General features: G+C 37.4%; 1 long non-coding RNA gene across 1 annotated transcript in view; it reads right to left on the reverse strand.

Moving 5' to 3' along the window:
- The window catches only part of LOC116738009, a 50,351-nt gene extending 36,096 nt beyond the window's left edge, over positions 1–14,255 (reverse strand). Inside the window, exon 1 of the long non-coding RNA XR_004343480.1 lies at positions 14,226–14,255. This is a non-coding gene — a long non-coding RNA (uncharacterized LOC116738009). The remainder of the gene's footprint in view (positions 1–14,225) is intronic.
- Between the last annotated feature and the right edge of the window lie 6,489 nt (positions 14,256–20,744).

Below are 20,744 nucleotides of genomic sequence, written 5' to 3' on the forward strand. Positions count from 1 at the left end.
GTCAATGTTTGAGCCTAAGTCGTTTTCATTGATAAAACAGAGTTTTAGTATCAATTTGTCAGTAGAATTGAAGTGACGTAACAAGATATGTAAAACCTATTACTTCTATTTTATAACCAGATGTAAGTTTGTGGCTTTTACTATATCAATTGTTGTTTCCAAAAAAGAACTATTTGATGAAGGTACCAACATTTTCATTTTTTTTTTACCATAACTTTTCCAGAATAAGTGCTAATTCTATGTTTTAAACTCTATTCGTATGTGGGGGCGCCTGGGTGCCTCAATCAGTTAAGTGTGTGACCTCAGCTCAGGTCATGATCTCGCGGTTCATGGGTTAAGAGCCGTGCATAATGCTGTCTGCTGTCTGCACAGAGCCTGTTTCAGATCCTCTGTCCCCCCGACCCCTGCTCATATGCACACACTCTCTCAAAACAAACGAACATTAAAAAATTAAACTCTATTATTATTCATTGTAATACAGCTAAGCAGTAGAGACTAAAAGAGCAAAAGTATTTCCATCATACTACTCCCCTCTCTAGGGTAAACACCTGAATGTTTGGCATTTATCTTTCTGTTCTTTTTTCCTTTGGTGCGCGCACACACACACACACACACAGGTTTTAGAATGTTTGTAAATAGCATCACACTCTACACGCATTTGTGAATAACTTTTAGGCTTTGCAATTCCTACTGGAACTTCCCCTCATATATACAAAAAAGAATATTATTTTTACCCATGCATAATAGTTCATATTGGCATGTATCCTAATTTATCTAAACCTTCTTTGGTGGATGTTCAGGTTTTTTTGTTTTTTAATTTATTTGTGCTGTTATAAACAATGCTCCAATGAATATATATTTGTTCACAGTAAGGTCATTTCTGTCAAAAACTCTCTGAACAGGAGGTTTGCTGGATCAGTGGGAAAAATATTTTAGATGTAATAGATACTGAAGCATTATATCAGCATATGGATACTGAAAGAGCGGACCTACCCCGGCCGACTCCATCATGTTCTGTGTCCTCCATTTTGAGTGACTATGTCCCCTACTTGGCCCCCTTTCTGGGAAAACCGCAGAAACCTCAGACCACACCTCCTCCTCTTGAGTAACCTCCCACTCACCCGTTGAAACTTCCAGATCAAAACACACCCGGCAACCTGCCTAATGGGACTTTGACCCTTCCCCAGCAAATTGGCTAAGGCCACAACCCTTCCCCAGCCAATCGGCTAAGGCCACAGCCATTACCTCACCAACTGCCCCTAGACCCCTATAAAACCTTTGTGTTTTTGAAACTCGCTGGCTCTCTCCAGCATTTCACTGCTGTGTGGGTGCAGGTAGGGGATTGAGCTCGAGCTACTAGCTCGAATAAAGGCTCTTTGCTTTTGCATCGGACTTGGCTCCCTGGTGGTCTTTGGGGATCACGAATTCTGGGCATAACAGATACCACAATTCATGATACATAACAGTGCTATTTTGTTCCATCTGGCCAATAGTAGATGCTGACACTCAACTCTTTCTTTATAAATTGACAAGGAAAAGCATTTTATTATGATTTCCTTATGTATTACTTTGATCACAAATGAAGTCAGGGGTGCCTGGATGGCTCAGTCAGTTAAGTGTCCAACTTTGGCTCAGGTCATGATCCCCAAGTTCGTGGGTTTGAACCCCACGGTGGGCTCTGTGCTGACAGCTCAGAGCCTGGAGCCTGCTTTGGATTCTGTGCATCTCTCTCTTCGCCCCTCCCCCACTCGTTCTCTCTCTCTCTCTCTCTCTCTCTCTTTTAATTTTTTTAAAGTTGAGAGAGAGCATGAGCTGGGAAGGGGCAAAGAGAGAGGGAGACACAGAATTCGAAGAAGGCTCCAGGCTCGATGTGGGGCTCGAGCCCATGAACCGTGAGATCATGACCTGAGCCAAAGTTGGGCGCTTAACCAACTGAGCCACCCAAATGTCCCTCTCTCTCTCAAAAATAAACAGACATTAAAAAAAAAGATTTAAAAAACAAATGAGGTCAAGCAGTTTTCTTACATTTATTAATCCATTTTTCCTTCTGCAAATTTTCTGTTTACATTAATTGTCCATTTTTCTATTGAACTGTCATTTTCTTCTTTATTTTAGAAACTCCTTAGATGATGGCTATTGATTTTATTATATAGAGAAAATGAATACTATTTTGTCCATGTCTGTCTATTGCTTCTCTTTACCTGAAATGTGGTAGTTTCCATGATGCAGATGTTTTAACGTTTCATGTAATCAAATTTGTAAAACTTCTTAGATTTTTGATTTTCAGTCTTGATGACATGTTTGAAAGATCTTCAGTTTCGGTTTACTGCATTAGTCAGCTCAGGCCACCATAGCAAAATACCTCATGTGGTTAACAACAGAAATTTCCTTCCTCACGGTTTCTGGAGGCTGTAAGTCCGAGATCTGGGTGCCACCATGCTCAATTTCTGGTGAGAGCTCTCTTCCTGGCTTTCAGAAGACTACCTTCTCACCCTATCCTTACATGGTCTTTCCTCAATGCCCATGCATGAAGAGAGATCTCTCTCTCTCCCACTCCTTATAAGGCTAACAATGCTGGTGTATTAGGACCTCACCCTTAGGACCTCATTTAATCTTAATTACCTTCTAAATGCCCTGGGCTCCAACATACAAATCTGTGGGGGACACAATCCAGTCCATAGCAACTACAAAAAGGCATTCTTCTGGTTCTTTTAAACAGGTATTTCATTCTTCTGGAATTTTATTTTTACATCGACACAGAATTAGTTTTCTGAAACATGGATCTAACTTATTTTTCCATGTGATATAACTTTCCCAATATTATGTATTGAATCCCATTCTTTTCTCACTAATATGAAATATCAGTATTATAAAATGATTCAATGGATGCATGAATTATCTTGACTTTGTTCTATTCCATTAATTAATAAGTTTCAGCACCAGAGTCACATTTTTTTAACTTCTGGAGCATTACTGTATGCTTTGACATTTGTTAATCATCTTATGGGTATTAAAATTTTCTGGCCGTTTTTTTTTTTATCCAAATTGTCTTGGAAATCAACTTTAGAATTTGTAAGATTTCACTTATGAAATGAAAATGTGTACTGGAAATTCGAGCCTCCTTTTATATATTTCTCAGTAAGTTAATAGAGTTTTCTTCTTAGGAGTCTTACACACTTCAGCCAGGACTGCAATGAACTACAACAAATGTGGTCAGGAAATCTACCCACCTCTAGCCAGATTTCCTCTCATTGGCCTCAGTGTAGCCATCTATGATACTGTCTCACATAGAGTCAACATGGCTACCAGAAGCTTGAAGATTCTGTTACAAACAAGCAGCCATTCTGAAAAGGAAATATCTCTGTTCCAATAGTTCCTGAAATGATCTGTCATGATTTCTTTTTCAGAGATCTCCTTTGCCTTGTGTGAGTAACATGCCCAGCTCCGAACTAATCTCAGTCACCAGTGAGGTAGATTGCCTTGACTGATCAAGTCCAGGCCTGGACCTACCACCAAATGAGTTGGGTTATCCCTACCTGCCCTATAGAGACTAGAAGTGGTGAGGTGGTTCTCAAAGTAAAATCCAGATGCTATTACCAGAATAAGGAAAAACTGATGCCAGTGGTCAAAAACAATACATGCTCATCACCCCATGGTACCTTCTCATTTATGTCTTTCCCATTTCTTTATAACTTACATCTTCATTTTCCTTTAATAGTTTAATAAACTATTAATAAACTATTAATAAACATTTTCCTTTAATAGTTTCCTTTAATAGTTTAAGTCACATCTTTATCATTCCAGTATGTAACTTTTTAAATGGTCATATACCAATATTAACTTGACTGCCCAGAATCTGAAGCCCCACCAAATAATTAGAGATTCTTTCGATGTGTGAGTCTTCCTGGATTAAAAAAAAAAAAAAAAAAAAAGCAAATAGTTGTTCTTCCTGTACTCTGGCAACCAGGGGCAGGCAAGTGATCCACGTTCAACTAATTATATGTTTTTGCCTGGGACATTGAATAGAAACAGGCAATAGGTATACATTACAGTTCATTGTGTCAGTTGATGGTGGAGTCTGGTGTCTAGTGGCAGCTGGGACAATGATAGCCCCAGTTTCTGTTTGCAAGATTAGTGTCAGTGTGCTAAATACATGAGTTCTGTGGTATGACAGCAAGGGTGCCTCTGGCCCTAAAACTCCCTTTGATTTCTGCCTGTTTCCTCATCCCTGACCTCCAGTCTTCCTATTAGTCACCTAAGATCCTTTGAATCAATCCATTCTGCCTAACTTAGGCAGAATGAAATATTGAGGCTTCAAACAAGGACCCTGACTGATAAAAATTTAAATTATTGTGCATATTCTTGTATAGTTTTATCACTCATAGAATTAATTGAAATTGTGAAAGAGAATAGATGAATCATAATGAAACATCTTGACACAAAATGTGTTCAACTAAAGAAGAAATCATGGCTTTAGAAGACCACCCAAGCAAAAAGTGCAAGAGGTCAGGGTAAATGTGATGAAAAAAAAAAAAAAAATAGAAGAAATTGAAATGTAAGTTGGCAAAAAGTGAAATAGAAAGGAAAACAAAATCGACACATAAATGTATAAAAAGTTGTAGGGAACTACCATGGAGAGGGAAGTATGAAAATGGAAAAATAGAGCAAAATAAAACAGAAATAAAGATGGAAAAAGGACTAGGGAGCATGTGGTAAATAGGAAACAGATAAACAAGATCAAATGTAGATGTGATTGGAGATAATAATGAAAACAACCAAAACAATAACCAAACAAATATTTAAGCCATGCGTTAAGAAAACTTTTCCACGATACATTTACTTTTCTACAGTGAATACTGAACTGTAAAGGTTCATGAGACATGCCTTGGTAAAGTTATTGAGATTTATATTAGGATAGCGAGGTAAAAATTCAAGACATTTTAATTTTTTTAATTTTCAATTTTTTTAAGTTGTTTTAAATGTGTATTTATTTTTGAGAGAAAGAGACACAATGCAAGTGGGGGAGGGGCAGAGAGAGAGAGGGAGACACAGAATCTGAAACAGACCCCAACCTCTGAGTTGTCAGCACAGAGCCCGATGCGGCGCTCGAACTCACGAACCGTGAGATCATGACTTGAGCCGAAGTCGGACACTTAGCCTGCTGAGCCACCCACATGTCCCTCAGGACATTTCTAACGGGAGAATAGTCAAGCTGACCTCAGATTTCTTCACAGAAATAGATGATAACAGAGACAGTGGAACAATACTTACAAGACACGTTGTCAAAGAAACATTTCACCAGACATAGTTAAATTGGCAAAGAAAACATTATTCAATACTATTACCACAGGGAAGAGAGATTGAAACAAGAGGTCGGATCGTTTTTTAGCACTAGGCTAAGCCAGCAGAAAAGTACCAAAGGGCATCAGGGAGGAAGATGTTCAATGTGAAGGCATAGGCTTCTGTGTTTGCTAGTCTACATGCAATGAAAGTAGGCTTCTAACCTGTCCACAAAGTCAGGGAGATAGAGGCTCTATGTTTCCCAATGATCACATTTCAAAAGGATGGCTCCCAGGTCCTTGAGAAGGTCATTTCTGGGTTATAAAACTGGAAAGAGGCTAGGAAAACATTTACAGGTCAAAGGAGCAGAGAAAGAACCTACAATTGAAAGTCTTTAAAGTAAATGCTCTAAGAGAAGGGAATTCAGGAGCCTATCATCAGGAAGAAACATGTTTAAAATTTAGTCAGACTGAGGGGAAAAATAAGGCTGTTTTGGTCAATATGAGAAAAGAAAGTGTGAGCTAAGAGTTTTATATTTAACTAGACTATCCCTCATCCAGACCAGTTCTGTGATGAGAAGGAAATTGGGTTCAGTGTATGAGCGGGCTGGACCTAGTCCTGGCAGGCAAGAGTGTGGGGGATCCTTTTGTGGCATGTGTCCATTGTCCTTGAAGCCATTCTCCTTCAAGGCTGCCTTGACTGTGAACTTGGGGAGAACCAGGGGCCCAAACTGCCAAGGCGGGCTTGTGGGTGACACTCATGGAACAGCCCAGCCCTCAGCCAGCCCCAGGCCCTGTCCCTGTGTCAGGGAGGAGAAGCCGGGCTGGGAGAATGCTGCTGCCTGCGTTGTTCTTCCATTGCGCGGTAGACCTTGTATGTATTGTATTTAAATCAATGCAAATGTATGAACAGCAAGTCCAATTCTGGCCTTTTTGGCTCGTTTTCTTTGGTGAAAGGACAACAGGGTAGAATGCAATTTTAAGGATATTTAACCAGGCTAATTATGAACATACAAGGACTTAGAAAATATCCTTGCCATGATTTCTTGGCGTGCTTGAGGAAACTAGTAGAACTTCAGTTATTGGGGAGAGGTGGCGGTGTGCAACATGGCAGGCAACCTGGTAGTGAGGAGCCGCTGTAAGAAGTGGGACTCAAGGGGCGCCTGGGTGGCTCAGTCGGTTAAGCGTCCGACTTCAGCCAGGTCACGATCTCGCGGTCCGTGAGTTCGAGCCCCGCGTCGGGCTCTGGGCTGATGGCTCAGAGCCTGGAGCCTGTTTCCGATTCTGTGTCTCCCTCTCTCTCTGCCCCTCCCCTGTTCATGCTCTGTCTCTCTCTGTCCCAAAAATAAATAAACGTTGAAAAAAAAATTTTTTTTTAAAAAAAAAGAAGTGGGACTCAAATAGGGGCGCCTGGGTGGCTCAGTTGGTTAAGAGTCCGACTTTGGCTCAGGTCATGATCTTGCAGTTCGTGGAGCCCCGCATCAAGCTCTGTGCTGACAGCTCAGAGCCTGGAGCCTTCTTCAGATTCTGTGTCTCCCTCTCTCTCTCTCTCTGTCTCTCAAAAATTAATAAATATTTAAAAACATTTTTTTAAAAGAAGTTGGACTCAGATTAGGAGGTTTAGTTAGTTAGCAGAGTGGAGCTTAAGGATTATGTTCCTCCATAAAGTGAAATGATGCAACTAATAAAAGTGAGAAGAAGAAAGGAAGAATATCAGACCCAATTTAAGTTTCATCTTTGTCTCATCACTGATAGCTGGGAGGAAATAGGATAACATTTAGGTCGAGAAACATAAGGTACTAATGTCAAGCGTTACAAAAGTCAAAATTGAAAAGGAAAAATGGGGCACATGGGTGGCTCAGTCAGTTAAGCAACTGACTCTTGATTTTGGCTCAGATGGTGATCTCATGGTTCAGGAGTTTGAGCCCCACATCAGGCTCTGTGCTGACAGTGTGGAACCTGCTTAGGATTCTCTGTCTCCCTCTCTCTCTGTGCCTTCCCCGCTCGTGCTCTCTCTCTCTCAAAAAGCAAATAAAACTTATAAAAATGTCATAAGGGGAAATCATTATTTACTAAAGTTGGATGGTAGAGAACAGAGTAAGTGCAGTAGAAAAGGAAATAAACCATTTGTATGATTCATCAGAATAAGGATCCCCCGGATGCTATATGAAAAGAGGGACCTGAGACATTATGTTAAATAGAGAAAAATGCTAGCACAAATTTACTAACTTTTTATTTTATTTTATTTTATTTTATTTTAATGTTTATTTATTTTTGAGACAGAGCATGACTGGGGGAGGGGCAAAGAGAGAGGGAGACACAGAATCCGAAACAGGCTCCAGGTTCTGAGCCATCAGCACAGAGCCCGATGTGGAGCTCAGGCCCACGAACTGTGAGATCATGATCTGAGCTGAAGTCGGACGCTCAACCGACTGAGCCACCCAGGCGCCCCAAATTTACTAACTTTTTAAAATATAAGAGCTACTCACACACAAAAGAAAAGAACATACATATGCCATATAGTGTATAGATTTTTAAAACACAGAAAATTCAAAAAAATCAGCAAAATCAGAGAAGAATCAAGAAATAATAAACGCAGATATAAAGAGCAGAACCTAATAATTAGTAAATCAGAATAGCTATGCAATATAGTAACATCAAAAGTTGGCATAAAAACTAATAAAATTTTTTAAATTATGGACATCTCCATTAAATGGAGAAACTTAGGTGAAATTGACAAACTCCACAAGAGTTAATAAATAATGATGACATGAAAAAAATGGAAAGTGGCGCCTTGGTGGCTCTGTCGGTTGGGCCTCCGACTTCAGCGCAGGTCATGATCTCGCGGTTCGTGCGTTTGAGCTCCGCATCCGGCTCTGTGCTGACAGCTATCTCAGAGCCTGGAGCCTGTCTTTGGATTCTGTGTCTCCCTCTCTTTCTCTGTCCCTCCCGTGCTTTCTCTCTCTCCCTCTCTCTCTCTCTCAAAAATAAATAAAACATAAAATAAATTTTTTAAAGGAAAAAATGGAAAAATCTCATAACTATCAATGAAATTTCATTAGTAAATAGCACTTTTCTTTAATGAAAACTCCACAATGTTATAGCCTCTCAAGTTAACTCTTCCAAACATTTAAAAAAGAAATATATTAATCTTACATAAATTCTTCCAGATAACAGAAAAAAAAAAGAAAAGAAAACATCCCCAACTCATTTTATGTGGCCAAAATAATTTTGATATCAAAAGTTGATAGGAAAACTACAGGTGATGTTTCTTGTGGATATAGACACATAGATGTATCCTAAAATATAAAAATAAAAAACAACAAGTCTTTATCAGAATACATTAGAAAATAATAAGACATCATTATCAAGGTAGGTTTATGCTAGGAATACTAGGAACGCTTGGAGTACAAGATAGGTTTATACTAGGAATACAACCAGATCAATATAGTTCAACCATGAAGTAACATTTATAAAAAGAAAACTCATGTCAACATTTTAACATAGGCAGAAAAAGCATTCGAGAAAACTGAACTTCGTTTTGTGGAAATTAGAAATATCTAGGAATGTCCTTAATCTGATAAAAAGGAATTGGTAAGAACTTGGAGCACATTGGAGCATATGACTAATGATAAACGATAAATTGTTCTTTGCCTGAAATGAGGAGTGAGGCACAAATGCTCATTATTCACAAATCCATTTGACAATTTGCTAAAAGTCTTAGCCAGAACAGTAAGAAAAAAGAAAATATAAGGATTGAAAAGGAAGAGGTAAAAACGCCATTATGCACAGTCGATGTGCACATGAATATTGAAAATCTAAAAGAAACTATAATGAATTATTATATATAGTAAGTGATTTTTCAAGGCTGCTGGCTCCTGTAATGAAAAACAAAACAAATAGAGTTCTTCTATATACTAGCAGTAAACAGTTATGAAGATATTTGAAAATATGCCATTTTGGGGGCACCTGGGTGGCTCAGCCAGTTTAGTGTCTGACTCTTGATTTCGGCTCAGGTCATTATCTCGCTGTTCCTGAGATTGAGCCCCGCTTCAGGTTCCTACAGCGCAAGGCCTACTTGGAATTCTCTCTCTCTCTCCCCCGCCCCTGCTCTCTCTCTTTCAAAATAAATAAATATTTTTTAAAAAATAAAAAAAGGGGGCACCTGGGTGGCTCAGTTAAGCTTCTGACTTTGGCTTAGGTCACAATCTCTCGGTTCGTGGGTTCCGGTCCCGTACCGGGCTCTGTGCTGACAGCTCAGAGCCTGAAGCCTATTTTGGATTCTAGGTCTCCCTCTCTCTCTCTGCCCCTCCCCTGCTCATGCTCTGTCTCTCCCTCTCTCAAAAATAAACAAACATTTAAAAAATGTTTTAACAAAAACTCTTTCAAAAATTAAAAATTAAAAAAATAAGGTCTTTTAAATAACATCAAAAATGTGAAATATTTTATATAAATCCTTACTTAGATAAAATATCAATCTAATGACAGATGCATAAGACCTCTTTGTGAGCATCCTATAAAACATTATCAAGAAAAACTTCAAAAATGGAATAATATACATGGATCCTAGATTTAAAATCTCAAAAGTTTAACTAGGTCGAATCACTCTGTAGAATTCGGTGCATTCGCCATCAAAATCTGAAAAGATGTGTGTGTGTGTGTGTGTGTGTGTGTAGACAAGGTTGATTCTAAAATATATATGGAAATGCAAAAACAAAAAATTACCAAGAACCCTGCAGAAAAAAAACAGATATGATGACTTATTTTATCAGACATGAAGACATACTACAGACCTTCAGTAATTAAGACCATGTGTTGTTGGTTCAAGGTTAGAAAAATAGGTCAGTGGACCAAAATAGAGAATCTACAAGCAAGTTTGCAAACATGTGGGAATTTGATTTAAAGCAGTCTTTTCAATTTTTTAAAATCTTTATTTATTTTTGAGAGACAGAGCACGAGCAGGGAAGGAACAGAGAGGGAGACACAGAATCTGAAGCAGGCTCCAGGCTCCGAGCTGTCAGCACAGAGCCCAACGTGGAGCTTGAACTTAAGAACCGAGAGGCTCATGGCCTGAGCTGAAGTCGGATGCTTAATCAACTGAGCCACCCAGGTGCCCCCAGAGCAGTTTTTTTCAATTAGTGGAGCTGGATTAATTGGATAACCACGTAGGAAAAAATGAAGTTTGACCCCTATTTCACACTATCACAAAATCAGTTAGTGATGAATGGCAAAAAAATAAACATAACAGGCAAGTGCCCCTAGGCCATAAAACAGAAAACTATCTTATAAAATTATTGTACAGAAAATTTTCTTATGTGGGACACAAGACCATTGTACATAAAGAAAAATTAATAAATTGGGCTATGTTAAAACTTTATCAAAAACATCACAGAGTAAAAAGGCAAGTGGACGAAAATATCTAAAACATATATGCTTAATAGGGGGTCACACACACAAAATATATATATATTTTTTAATTTTTTTTTTAACGTTTATTTATTTTTGAGACAGAGAAAGACAGAGCATGAATGGGGTAGGGTCAGAGAGAGAGGGAGACACAGAATCCGAAACAGGCTCCAGGCTCTGAGCTGTCAGCACAGAGCCCGACGCGGGGCTCGAACTCATGGACCGTGAGATCATGACCTGAGCTGAAGTCAGCCACTTAACTGACTGAGCCACCCAGGCGCCCCTATATATTTTTAAACTCTCAAAAACTGATGTGAAAAATATAATTAATTATAAAAACGGACAAAGTACTTGAATAGATACTTAATAAGATGTATGCACTAGTGACTACTAAGTGTATTATTTACTAATGATTAATCACTACATAAATGCAAATTAAAATCATAGTGTGATACATATCCTAAAATATTGGAAAAATGAAGATATTCATGCAGTGTTTACAGCAGTATTAACTGGTTTAATCCTACAGCAAGAGAGTCTGGCATTCTCTACAAAAGCGGAAAATACGAATAGACTATGACCCAGCAATCCCAGCACTACTTGTAAGAGCCCCAAATCGGAAACAAACCAAATATCCTCCAATGACAGAATGAGTAGACACATTCAGTGGAAGATTATAGAGAAAAGAAAAGAACTACAACTATATGCGATAGCTGGATGTAACAGATATTCTATCAAATTCAAGTGGCAGAAGAATAATATATACTGTATGAATCAATTTATATTAAATTCAAATCAGTTAACAAAATGTGTGAATCTCGAATCAACCTTCATTTGAACACTCTACCGGATGCTCATTTGAAAACTGTTTTACTTTATAGATGGCACCTATATTTCACTTAGCAATTAGATTTGTTGTTATATAAACATACTGTATACTAATCAATTGGAAGAAACAAAGATCTTAATCGTGAAGAAATTGGAAAAGACAGCCCTTTGTGATTTTCTTTATTTTTAATTTATTCTAGGGTTATTCTCATAAATGGAAATACATAAATTATCATACTTTAATTTTGTCAAAAGATATTTTCTCTCAAGTTTTGAAGAATTGAAATTCAGCATTAGCTTATAAAGGCTTTCTTTGTTTTCATTATGTTCTCAATGTAATAATTTTTCTGTTTCCTTCCCCTATGAGAAATCTCTGAGCTTATTAACCTGAAGTCTTCAGCCTTTTAAAATTACAGTGGAACAGTTTTTGTGGTCCATAAAAAAACTCTAGTTTTCTAACCTACCCCCTCCCAATTTTTTTAGTAAGAAGTAGATACTGAACTAAAGTAATCTTGGAGGACATTACATTATATTGAAAGATTTTTAGGTTAGAAATCCAAGGTGCCTTAATAAATGTATATTCAAGATGCAGAAGATTGGAACATACCCAAAACTTACAACTTGTTTTTCTAAAATTCAAATTTAACACCATACACACACATACGGGCACACACGCCCTCCGCCACACAGTCCTAGCAGAAAAAAACTATATTTTACTATAGATTTATAAATAATTTCCACTACCTGTCTCTTCTCTGTAAACACTTACGGTTAAGATCCAAATGTGTATCTCTGGCTATAACAGAATAGATAAATGAACAATCTAATTAACAGTAATTCTGTTCACACTGTTGCTTTGAACACTAATTATTTAAAGATTTAATTAAGACCTTGATTTAAAATTTAGTTCATGTAAGTGTTTAGGAATCTTAGATTTGTAAAATGAAATATGAAACTGGTACATTTTAATTAGAGTTTGTAAAATGCAAATACCATTCCATTTAGCCATTGAGAAAGAGAAACAGCAACTAAGCAAAAAGAAACTAACTCTGAAGTGAGGAGTAATTTTGCAAAGTGTTCCTTTCTACTACAAACAGTAATCCGTGTTCTTAACTGTTACATGTACAAAGAAGAAATATGACTCCCATATCTTATGCTTCTTATGAAGCAACTATTCATAATAGTAACTATCACCCAAAATCTCTGTTAGTCAAACAACCCTCCTTTAGGCAAAGACTATGAAGTACCACGTGTGATTTGCTATTTTTCTTTTTCTTGTTTTAAGAAATAGTACTTTAAAGTAGTTCTTCAAATATCTGAATTATCTTACAGCATTGGATGTATCTATTATAGTTACATAATATTTTGATTTAAAAACATGCATTTGGCACACATAAGGAAAAAAAATAGCTCCTAAATTTACACATTCATCATTTTTTTTAACGTTTATTTATTTTTGTGACAGAGAAAGGCAGAGCATGAACAGGGGAGGGGCAGAGAGAGAGAGGGAGACACAGAATCTGAAACAGGCTCCAGGCTCTGAGCTGTCAGCACAGAGCCCGTCGCGGGGCTCGAACTCACGGAACGTGAGATCATGACCTGAGCCGAAGTTGGACGCTTAACTGACCTAGCCACCCAGGCGCCCCTATACATTCATTGTTAAATAAGAAGTGCTCATATTTTTGAAAAACCCCACCTGTTATAATAATCACCAAATGATTCTTTCCATATTTTATCTACAACTTGTTACTCCTTATTTAGCATCCTTTTTTCCCCTCTTTCTCTTTTTTTGCAATACCTATCAGATACTTTGCTGAATTTTGGTAATTCTAAATAGGGAATAAAACTAGGCTACCTAGGCAAAAATCTTAGAAGACAATGATGGTGATGATGATGACTGATGATCGTCATTCAATTAGTTACTCATTTAATTCTCATGCCCCCAGGACACTTGTGTTCTTATTATCTCCATTTTTATAAATGAGGAAATTGAGGCCATTGAAATAGTTAAAATAAGTATTTAACTTCTCAGAGGTAGTGAGATCAGAGCAAGATGTTAGGGCCAGAAAGCTAGGCTCCAGAGATTTATCTTTTCAAACTAGTACAGTTTTTAAAGTCAAAGGTGCATTAAAAGTAATAAAAATTGTTCAACATGTTGATATATTTGTGACATCAAATTGGTTTTATTATGTTCACGGACATAAAACGATGTATTCAACAATTTTTGAAGATAAAATTCTTTCTAAAAATAAAAATAGCATATATAAGAAAACAAAACTGGAACTTATGTTGATAAATAAATATATGTGTGTGTATATATATATATTTTAACATCATACTTTTAAGTAATCTTTACACCCAATATGGGGCTTAAATTTACAACTCTGAGATCAAGAATTGCATGCTTAGGGAACCTGGGTGACTCAGTCGGTTAAGCATCTGTGACTTTAGCTCAAGTCATGATCTTGCAGTCCATGAGCTCCAGCCCTGGGTTAGGCTCTCTGCTGTCAGCTTGGAGCCCACTTTGGATGCTCTGTCTCCCTCTCTCTCTGCGCATCCCCTGCTTGCACTCTCTGTCTCTCAAAAATAAATAAACTTAAAAAAATAAATAGAAAAGAGTTACACACTCTACTGACTGAGCCAGTGAGGCACCCCCCACCCGTCAAAATTTTTTTTAAATATATAAGCAGGATAATTAATTTTGGCACTTACTCCAAAATGCTTATAAATAAATTTCTTCTTCTTCTCCTTCTTCTTCTTCTTCTTCTTCTTCTTCTTCTTCTTCTTCTTCTTTCTCATCTTCCTATTTATTTAATTTTGAGAGGGACAAAGACAGAACTTGAGTGGGTGAGGGGCAGAGAGAGAGACAGACACAGAATCCAAAGCAGGCTTCAGGCTCTGATCTGTCAGCACAGAGCCTGACACAGGTTCGAACCCTGGAACCAGGAGATCATGACCTGAGCCAAAGTCAGATGCTTAACCTACTGAACCACCCAGGTGTCCCATAAATAAATTTCTTAGCTGTATCTTACATTGTAACATTGGGATTTTTTTTTCCTAAAGATGCATTTTTAATCTTGTTTTACTTCTTTTAATTTTTGATAAAATTGGTACAATCTTCCTTTCAAGGATTTATTTTATAGCTAATGAATGTGAAATTGTTTGTTGGCATCTTTAGTTCACGCCTTTCTGTAGAACATAACAGTTTTATTGTAAATCCCCTTGCCGCAGGGGTTGAGATACTTGATAAGCTCAGAGCAAACTGTGTGAAAAAAATAGCCTTGATTCAATTTTCAGCTGAAATGCATAAATATTTTAGGGCAAATTTTTTCACAAGTGCAATCATTTACCTCCATTCAACATACTTTCTTGGACAAATGTGTTTATAAGTCAAAACTCATCAAATGGTTTTTATTCATGATTTATTTGAACACTTAGCAAAATGTAGTTGCCACGAAAGTGAAAGGTCTTCTCAAAGTAGACATGAATCCAATTAAAACTAAGAGATTCTCTCAAAGATTTTTCCCAAAGTCAAGCTATCCCAGAGCCCAATTATGTAACTTTAATATTCAGTCTTATATACTGTTTACTCTCTGTGTTTCAATTCTTCCATTCCTCTTTGTTTTTGTGGGGAAATGTTTCAATATGTTTTTGCTTGCTTTATTTTCAATAACTTGCAATTCACTAAGGCTTCAAACACTGAAAAATGTTGGCACTCTATTAATTGAATCCTTTAGCTGAAGATTTCCAAAATTGCAAAACAAATGCTATCAAAATCAGGAGTTTCATTTTCAAAAATTAGCAGTAGAATCTATAATTGTGAATTATTTCACCTTTTATTAAATGAAGTTCCAAAGCATTACTTGAAATCTATGAATTGGGTTAAAAATTGAATTATGTTTTTGAATCAGATAACACTGATTCCTGCGGCTCCACGTGCAAAATTATTCTTTCGTAAAGTCTTCTTAAAATAATCGTTAGCCTTTGAAGTAGATGCAAATGCTCATTCAGCGGATTTGTCTTTGTTTAAGTGTCAAGGGACACCACCACAGCCCTTGTGAAGAATGATAAACATGGACAAAAATTTGTGCAATTCAGCACTAATCATTAAGTTGCTAAAGAAATGCAAATGTAGTACTTATTTTCAAGCTTTACATGCATTTGTGTTTTTTGAGCTATTGCTGCTTAAGACGTATCTTTCAAAAACACAAGTATCAAATATTATAGATTTACACTCCAAAATCACTGTAACAAGATTTCAGACTGTTCTCTACAGACTCTGTGGGTGGAACTACTTAGCCTCTGTTTCCTGTACATTGATTTCAGGTACAAGTATCCTATGATGTCCCATATTTTCCACTGACCCTACCAAACGGTTGCCTGAAGGCCTTGTGCATCTTGAAGCCATTCACACAGGCCGCCACCACTGGCTCTACCTTCAACTGCCTGGAAGAAGCGAGCAGAGTTGAGTACTTTTTCCCTTTATCAGCTGAAACCTAGCTTTTCCTGTCAACACACACTTTGTTGTATCAGCAAGTACCTGATGGCTCCTACTTAGATGTTGGTTAATTATGGAAAGGTTTGGGGTAGGAAAGATGGATTATTACAGGTCTTCTTTAAGGTTTAATGACATGCTAAAGAAAGAATGCTGTGTACTATACATGCCTTTGTGTCTGTTCTCAAACACTATCAGATAAGACTGTGGCAGAAGCTAGAAGTTCAAAGTCAAAGAGTAATAAATTCTCATTGATGCAAAGTCATCCATAAAATAGGATAAATCTAGGATTAAACAAGGTAGCCTCACTTCAGAGCTCTTGACTTTCCCAAACTTTTGGAAGTCAGTTATAATATATATGGCCCAATGGGTTTAAAGATCACTAGAAATGGAATGTTTTGCAACATCCAGACAGACAGATCTATTTTTCTTCATCTGAGCTAGATTCTTTGTCCTCAGCCTGGCTAAGAGTTTTATAGGCATCACAATCACTGGGCCAGTCCTTTGTAATGAGGATGAAAGACAGAGAACAATCCCAAAATACATCCTCTATCAGAGTATCAGGTCAGAATATAAACAGGTAGATGGGCAGAAAGAAAATGGGGAAGCTACCTTTAAAAACAGCAGACAAATCTCATAAGATAGCTCTCTGCTTCGCCTTGAACTGAGAAACTAAAACCACCGCTTAGCAATTTTATCTTTTCCTCTCCACCATACTATTTTTGGTTTGTAGCTATTGTGCCTGGATTATTAAATGCTTTCCTCGCTGAGCTGTCTTTTCTTCCTTTTCAAAAGCAATCTGCAAAACACTGTCAGATTAATATTCCAAAAAACTGTTTCACATGAGCCGATCATTTAGCTCAGAAGTCCTTTAGAGTTTAAAGTACTATGTATAAAATAAAGTTCAGAATAAAATTCAAGGTCCACCTGACCCTTCTGACTTTCAAAATCATCCACTGCCTATTTCCAATACTCCACTGTACTCCCATCTTCCTCTACACGTATGTATGCACGTTACATCCTCTGCTCAGAGGATACTAATGCAAACAGTCCCCAAAACCCGTCAGCCACATTCATACCACTCTGCCCTTATTCATACTATTCGTTTAGGCTAAAATGTTCTCCACCCCAGTCGCCATCTATACAAAGCTTATTTCTTCTTAGAGATGCAATGCAAGTTCCACTGCTTGCCTCGTCATTTCGGGCACAACGTAGATCTTGCCTGCCCTGGACCTGAACATTGTTGTTCTTGACATTGCTTTGGGTTATATTCCAGGTAAACGAACTTTCTCTTCCCAAAATGAGCAGCTTCTTCAGACAAAGACCATTGGCTATATCTTTTATATATTACATGATACCTAATATAGATCTGTAAACATGCCTATATTTACACCTATATCCTATTAATAAAACCCATTATAAATTGGTGACTTCTCAAATTATCAGTTGTAGAGAGTATTCGTCTGTTGCAAGATTGTAACATTCACACTTTACCCTGAAAATCAACAGAGTCACAAACTGAGTATCCAGCAACAGCAAACACATGCCAGATCTTTATAAAGAAAAAAAAAATACTAAACTAGAACCAACTTGTTGAGGATTCAGAAGAGAACTACGTCTTCTGATACATTATTTTTCCTGGGCTTTTAAACTCTTTACAGTGGCTCATATTTCCATCAGTTTACTTTTCTGTATTCAAATTTAACACAGAATGTGCTTGAGTTGATTCTGATGTCATAATTAGATTAGGTATTGGCTTCTCAAGACTAAAATCTAGCAGTTTAAAGAAAATTTTAAGCATCAGTTCTACTGACTTTAATATTGCTCAAATAAGGCATAACACACCAGCACAGAGCTTTGTCCTAAATAACTATAGGTGTAGAAAAGGCAAAATTGTTTTTATTCACTCCCTGATTCCGAAATCAGGGCTACAGTGACGTTCTGGCCTCAGTGCCGAACAGATACTCATCAGAAATGCTGACACTCAGAGAGATGCTCTCAACAATTTTTTTAATATTAAATTGAATAAATGCATATTGATGTAGTCTTTCATTTCTGTTCGCAAAATGTAAGAGTCTTGGATCCTGTGAGAATCGATCGGAGCTTTCCCATGGAAATAAATTAAAAATACTAATGGCAATAGTAATGATCATTTCACAAATGAAGAGAAAGGAAGAAAGGAAAGATTTGTGTCAAATAGACCATACCAAAAAAAAAAAAAAAAAAAAAGAAGAAGAAGAAGAAGAAGAGAACAACTATTTAAGGAAATTGTATTGTCATTTTAAAAAATGTAAATATTTGCTGAACTGGGTTCTGTCTTTTTAGAGATGTTTAATAATATGTGTAATATTATCTATGAGAAAAATTAGGAATAAAAATCATTCATTCAAAATATTCACTCTGAGGCTAAATTCCATTGTTAAAAAGTTAAAAATCTGCCCTAAGCCAGAGAGAATAGTTTTCTGTTTCACTTTGAGAAAGAATATTAATGAAATGTGAAATAATTTTCAAACTTTTTATTTCCTAAAAATGAAAACAGGACAGAGCACAAATTAGCAGGGAGAAAATAAACTTAATATTTTCCAAGTCTTACTTTTCGATCAGAAGCCAATTGATGAAATGAATGGAGTTAGGGTAAAGAACAAATTTGTGCCTCTAAAACTAAGAGCTATCTCATTTTCTGAAATTGTGATCCAGAAAGTAACCGGAATATTAGGCAAATCCACGGACAATGCCAAAACTCCATTAACCATTTGATTGTCCTCCTGGTGCAGGGTGACAGTAAAATGGCCAGAGCTCATTTGACTGTGCTCTGTAAGATAAGCATAAATAAGATTATAAGGTTGCTCTACAAGTAAAATGCTCTACTTATGAAACCAACGGAGCTGAGGAAGAAGGATAAAGTCAGAGTAGCTAAAATAATGCTATCCCTACCTAATGTGTGGTTATGGATTACTTAATTCTCCCCAAAACTTAGCTGTACCGGATCTAACATCAGTCCACAATACTACATTCCATTTTCTTTCACCATCCCGATTGCATTATAAGAATACTGGCTACTAACTTCTCTTGAGGAAAGGAAGAATTTATTTGTTTACTTATTTATTTATTTATGTTTATTTGTTTTTGAGAGAGAGAGAGAGCATGAGCAGGGTAGGGGCAGAGAGAGAGGGAGACACAGAATCTGAGGCAGGCTTCAGACTTTGAGCTGTCAGCACAGAGCCCAACACGGGGCTCAAACTCACACACCATGAGATCAAGATCTGAGCCAAAGTTGGACACTCAACCGACTGAACCACTCAGGTGCTCCAGGAAAAATTTATTTTGATATTTGGTCTCCCACTGGTCTATATGGTTAAAAAGGCAAGTTAATGATAAAGAGATAATGTGGTTCAGGCTGCTTTCAGTGGAGTTGTGACTTTCCCAACCAAAGTCAAAGCTTTATAATTATATCATAAAAGGAGGGTAATGAAAAGATTTTAGTGTTGTATGATGAAGAAAGAACAACTTCTGAAAAACAAGGAAATAAAACTCTACAAATTAGCAAATAAAAATTTCTATATTAGAAAAATCCAGACATACACTTTCATAGTTTCGTGTTGGCTCAAATCTGTATTTCAGAAAATGAGGGGAAGACTTTTTCAAATACGGCATAGGTGGTAAAATAGCAACAGGGCATAAATTAAAGATTGTGACTGAATACATCTAAAAGTAAATGTATAGACACTGGCAAGACTGGATGAAATATTTGAAGTAATCAAAGATATGGCACTGCATTGTAAAATATATGAATCCAACTTAAATTTCCCTCTCTCAACACCCTCTTTATGTCCACCTGTATGCACTGTTCACCCATTCACTATCACAGATTATACAAATGGCAGGCATCCACTTCAACCCCATTAGTTTCTTTCTTTCCTTTCCCTTTTTTTTCCTTTTAGGCGATTTCTACAATACAAGTGGCCATGGATACGTAGACAGTGTTTTTGCCCTCTGAAACTGATGGCTACACATTTGTACATCCCAGATTATCCTCTCACTTCGGAATCTTTGTGAGTTTCTCGGGATCTCCCTTCTTATCGTGGTCCTCTTGCACCTGTCTTTCCCGAAAACTTTGCACGAGAAGCAGACGCCTCTACTCTCCTAGGGGTCCTCTCTCCTACGCCATCTTGCTGCACAGATTCCTGTGTTTTCTCTTTAACGTCTCGTTTCTATTTCCCGATGTCGAATAACAAGTAAACTTTCTTCCAAGACCCCCTGCCCGATCACACAGAAATCATTCTCATCAAATTCAAGGAACTTTTGGGCGTTAGCCCCAGGCCTGGGAACTTGGGGTCTTGATCTATGTTTTCTTACCTCTAGAGTTCTATTAGTCAACACTAGTTTTGACTGGATTTTCAAAAACAGAAATTTAATAAACATTTGTTAGGTGATTATTGTATGTCGGGCTCTCTGCTGGCTCTGGGGAGATAGAGGTGAGAAAGCCAAGACCATTTGCTCCAGTGGCCTACTGGGGAAGATAGGCAACTGCATACGCTATTACCTAAGTGATGCAACGGAAACACCAGCAGTTTGTAAGGTCCGTGAGTAGGTTATAAATAGCATTAGAAAGCACAGCATTGAAGATGGTAGCTGCCAACCATTTGATGCAAACTTGCCAGACAAAAGCACCTGTGCCACCTTTGGTGCTCTCTTGCATCCTGTCATTCTCCTTAGCTATGTCTCCCTTTGACCAT

The sequence above is a fragment of the Lynx canadensis genome, chromosome A3 (genome assembly GCF_007474595.2).
Source record: "Lynx canadensis isolate LIC74 chromosome A3, mLynCan4.pri.v2, whole genome shotgun sequence".
In the NCBI taxonomy this organism is placed as follows: domain Eukaryota; kingdom Metazoa; phylum Chordata; class Mammalia; order Carnivora; family Felidae; genus Lynx; species Lynx canadensis.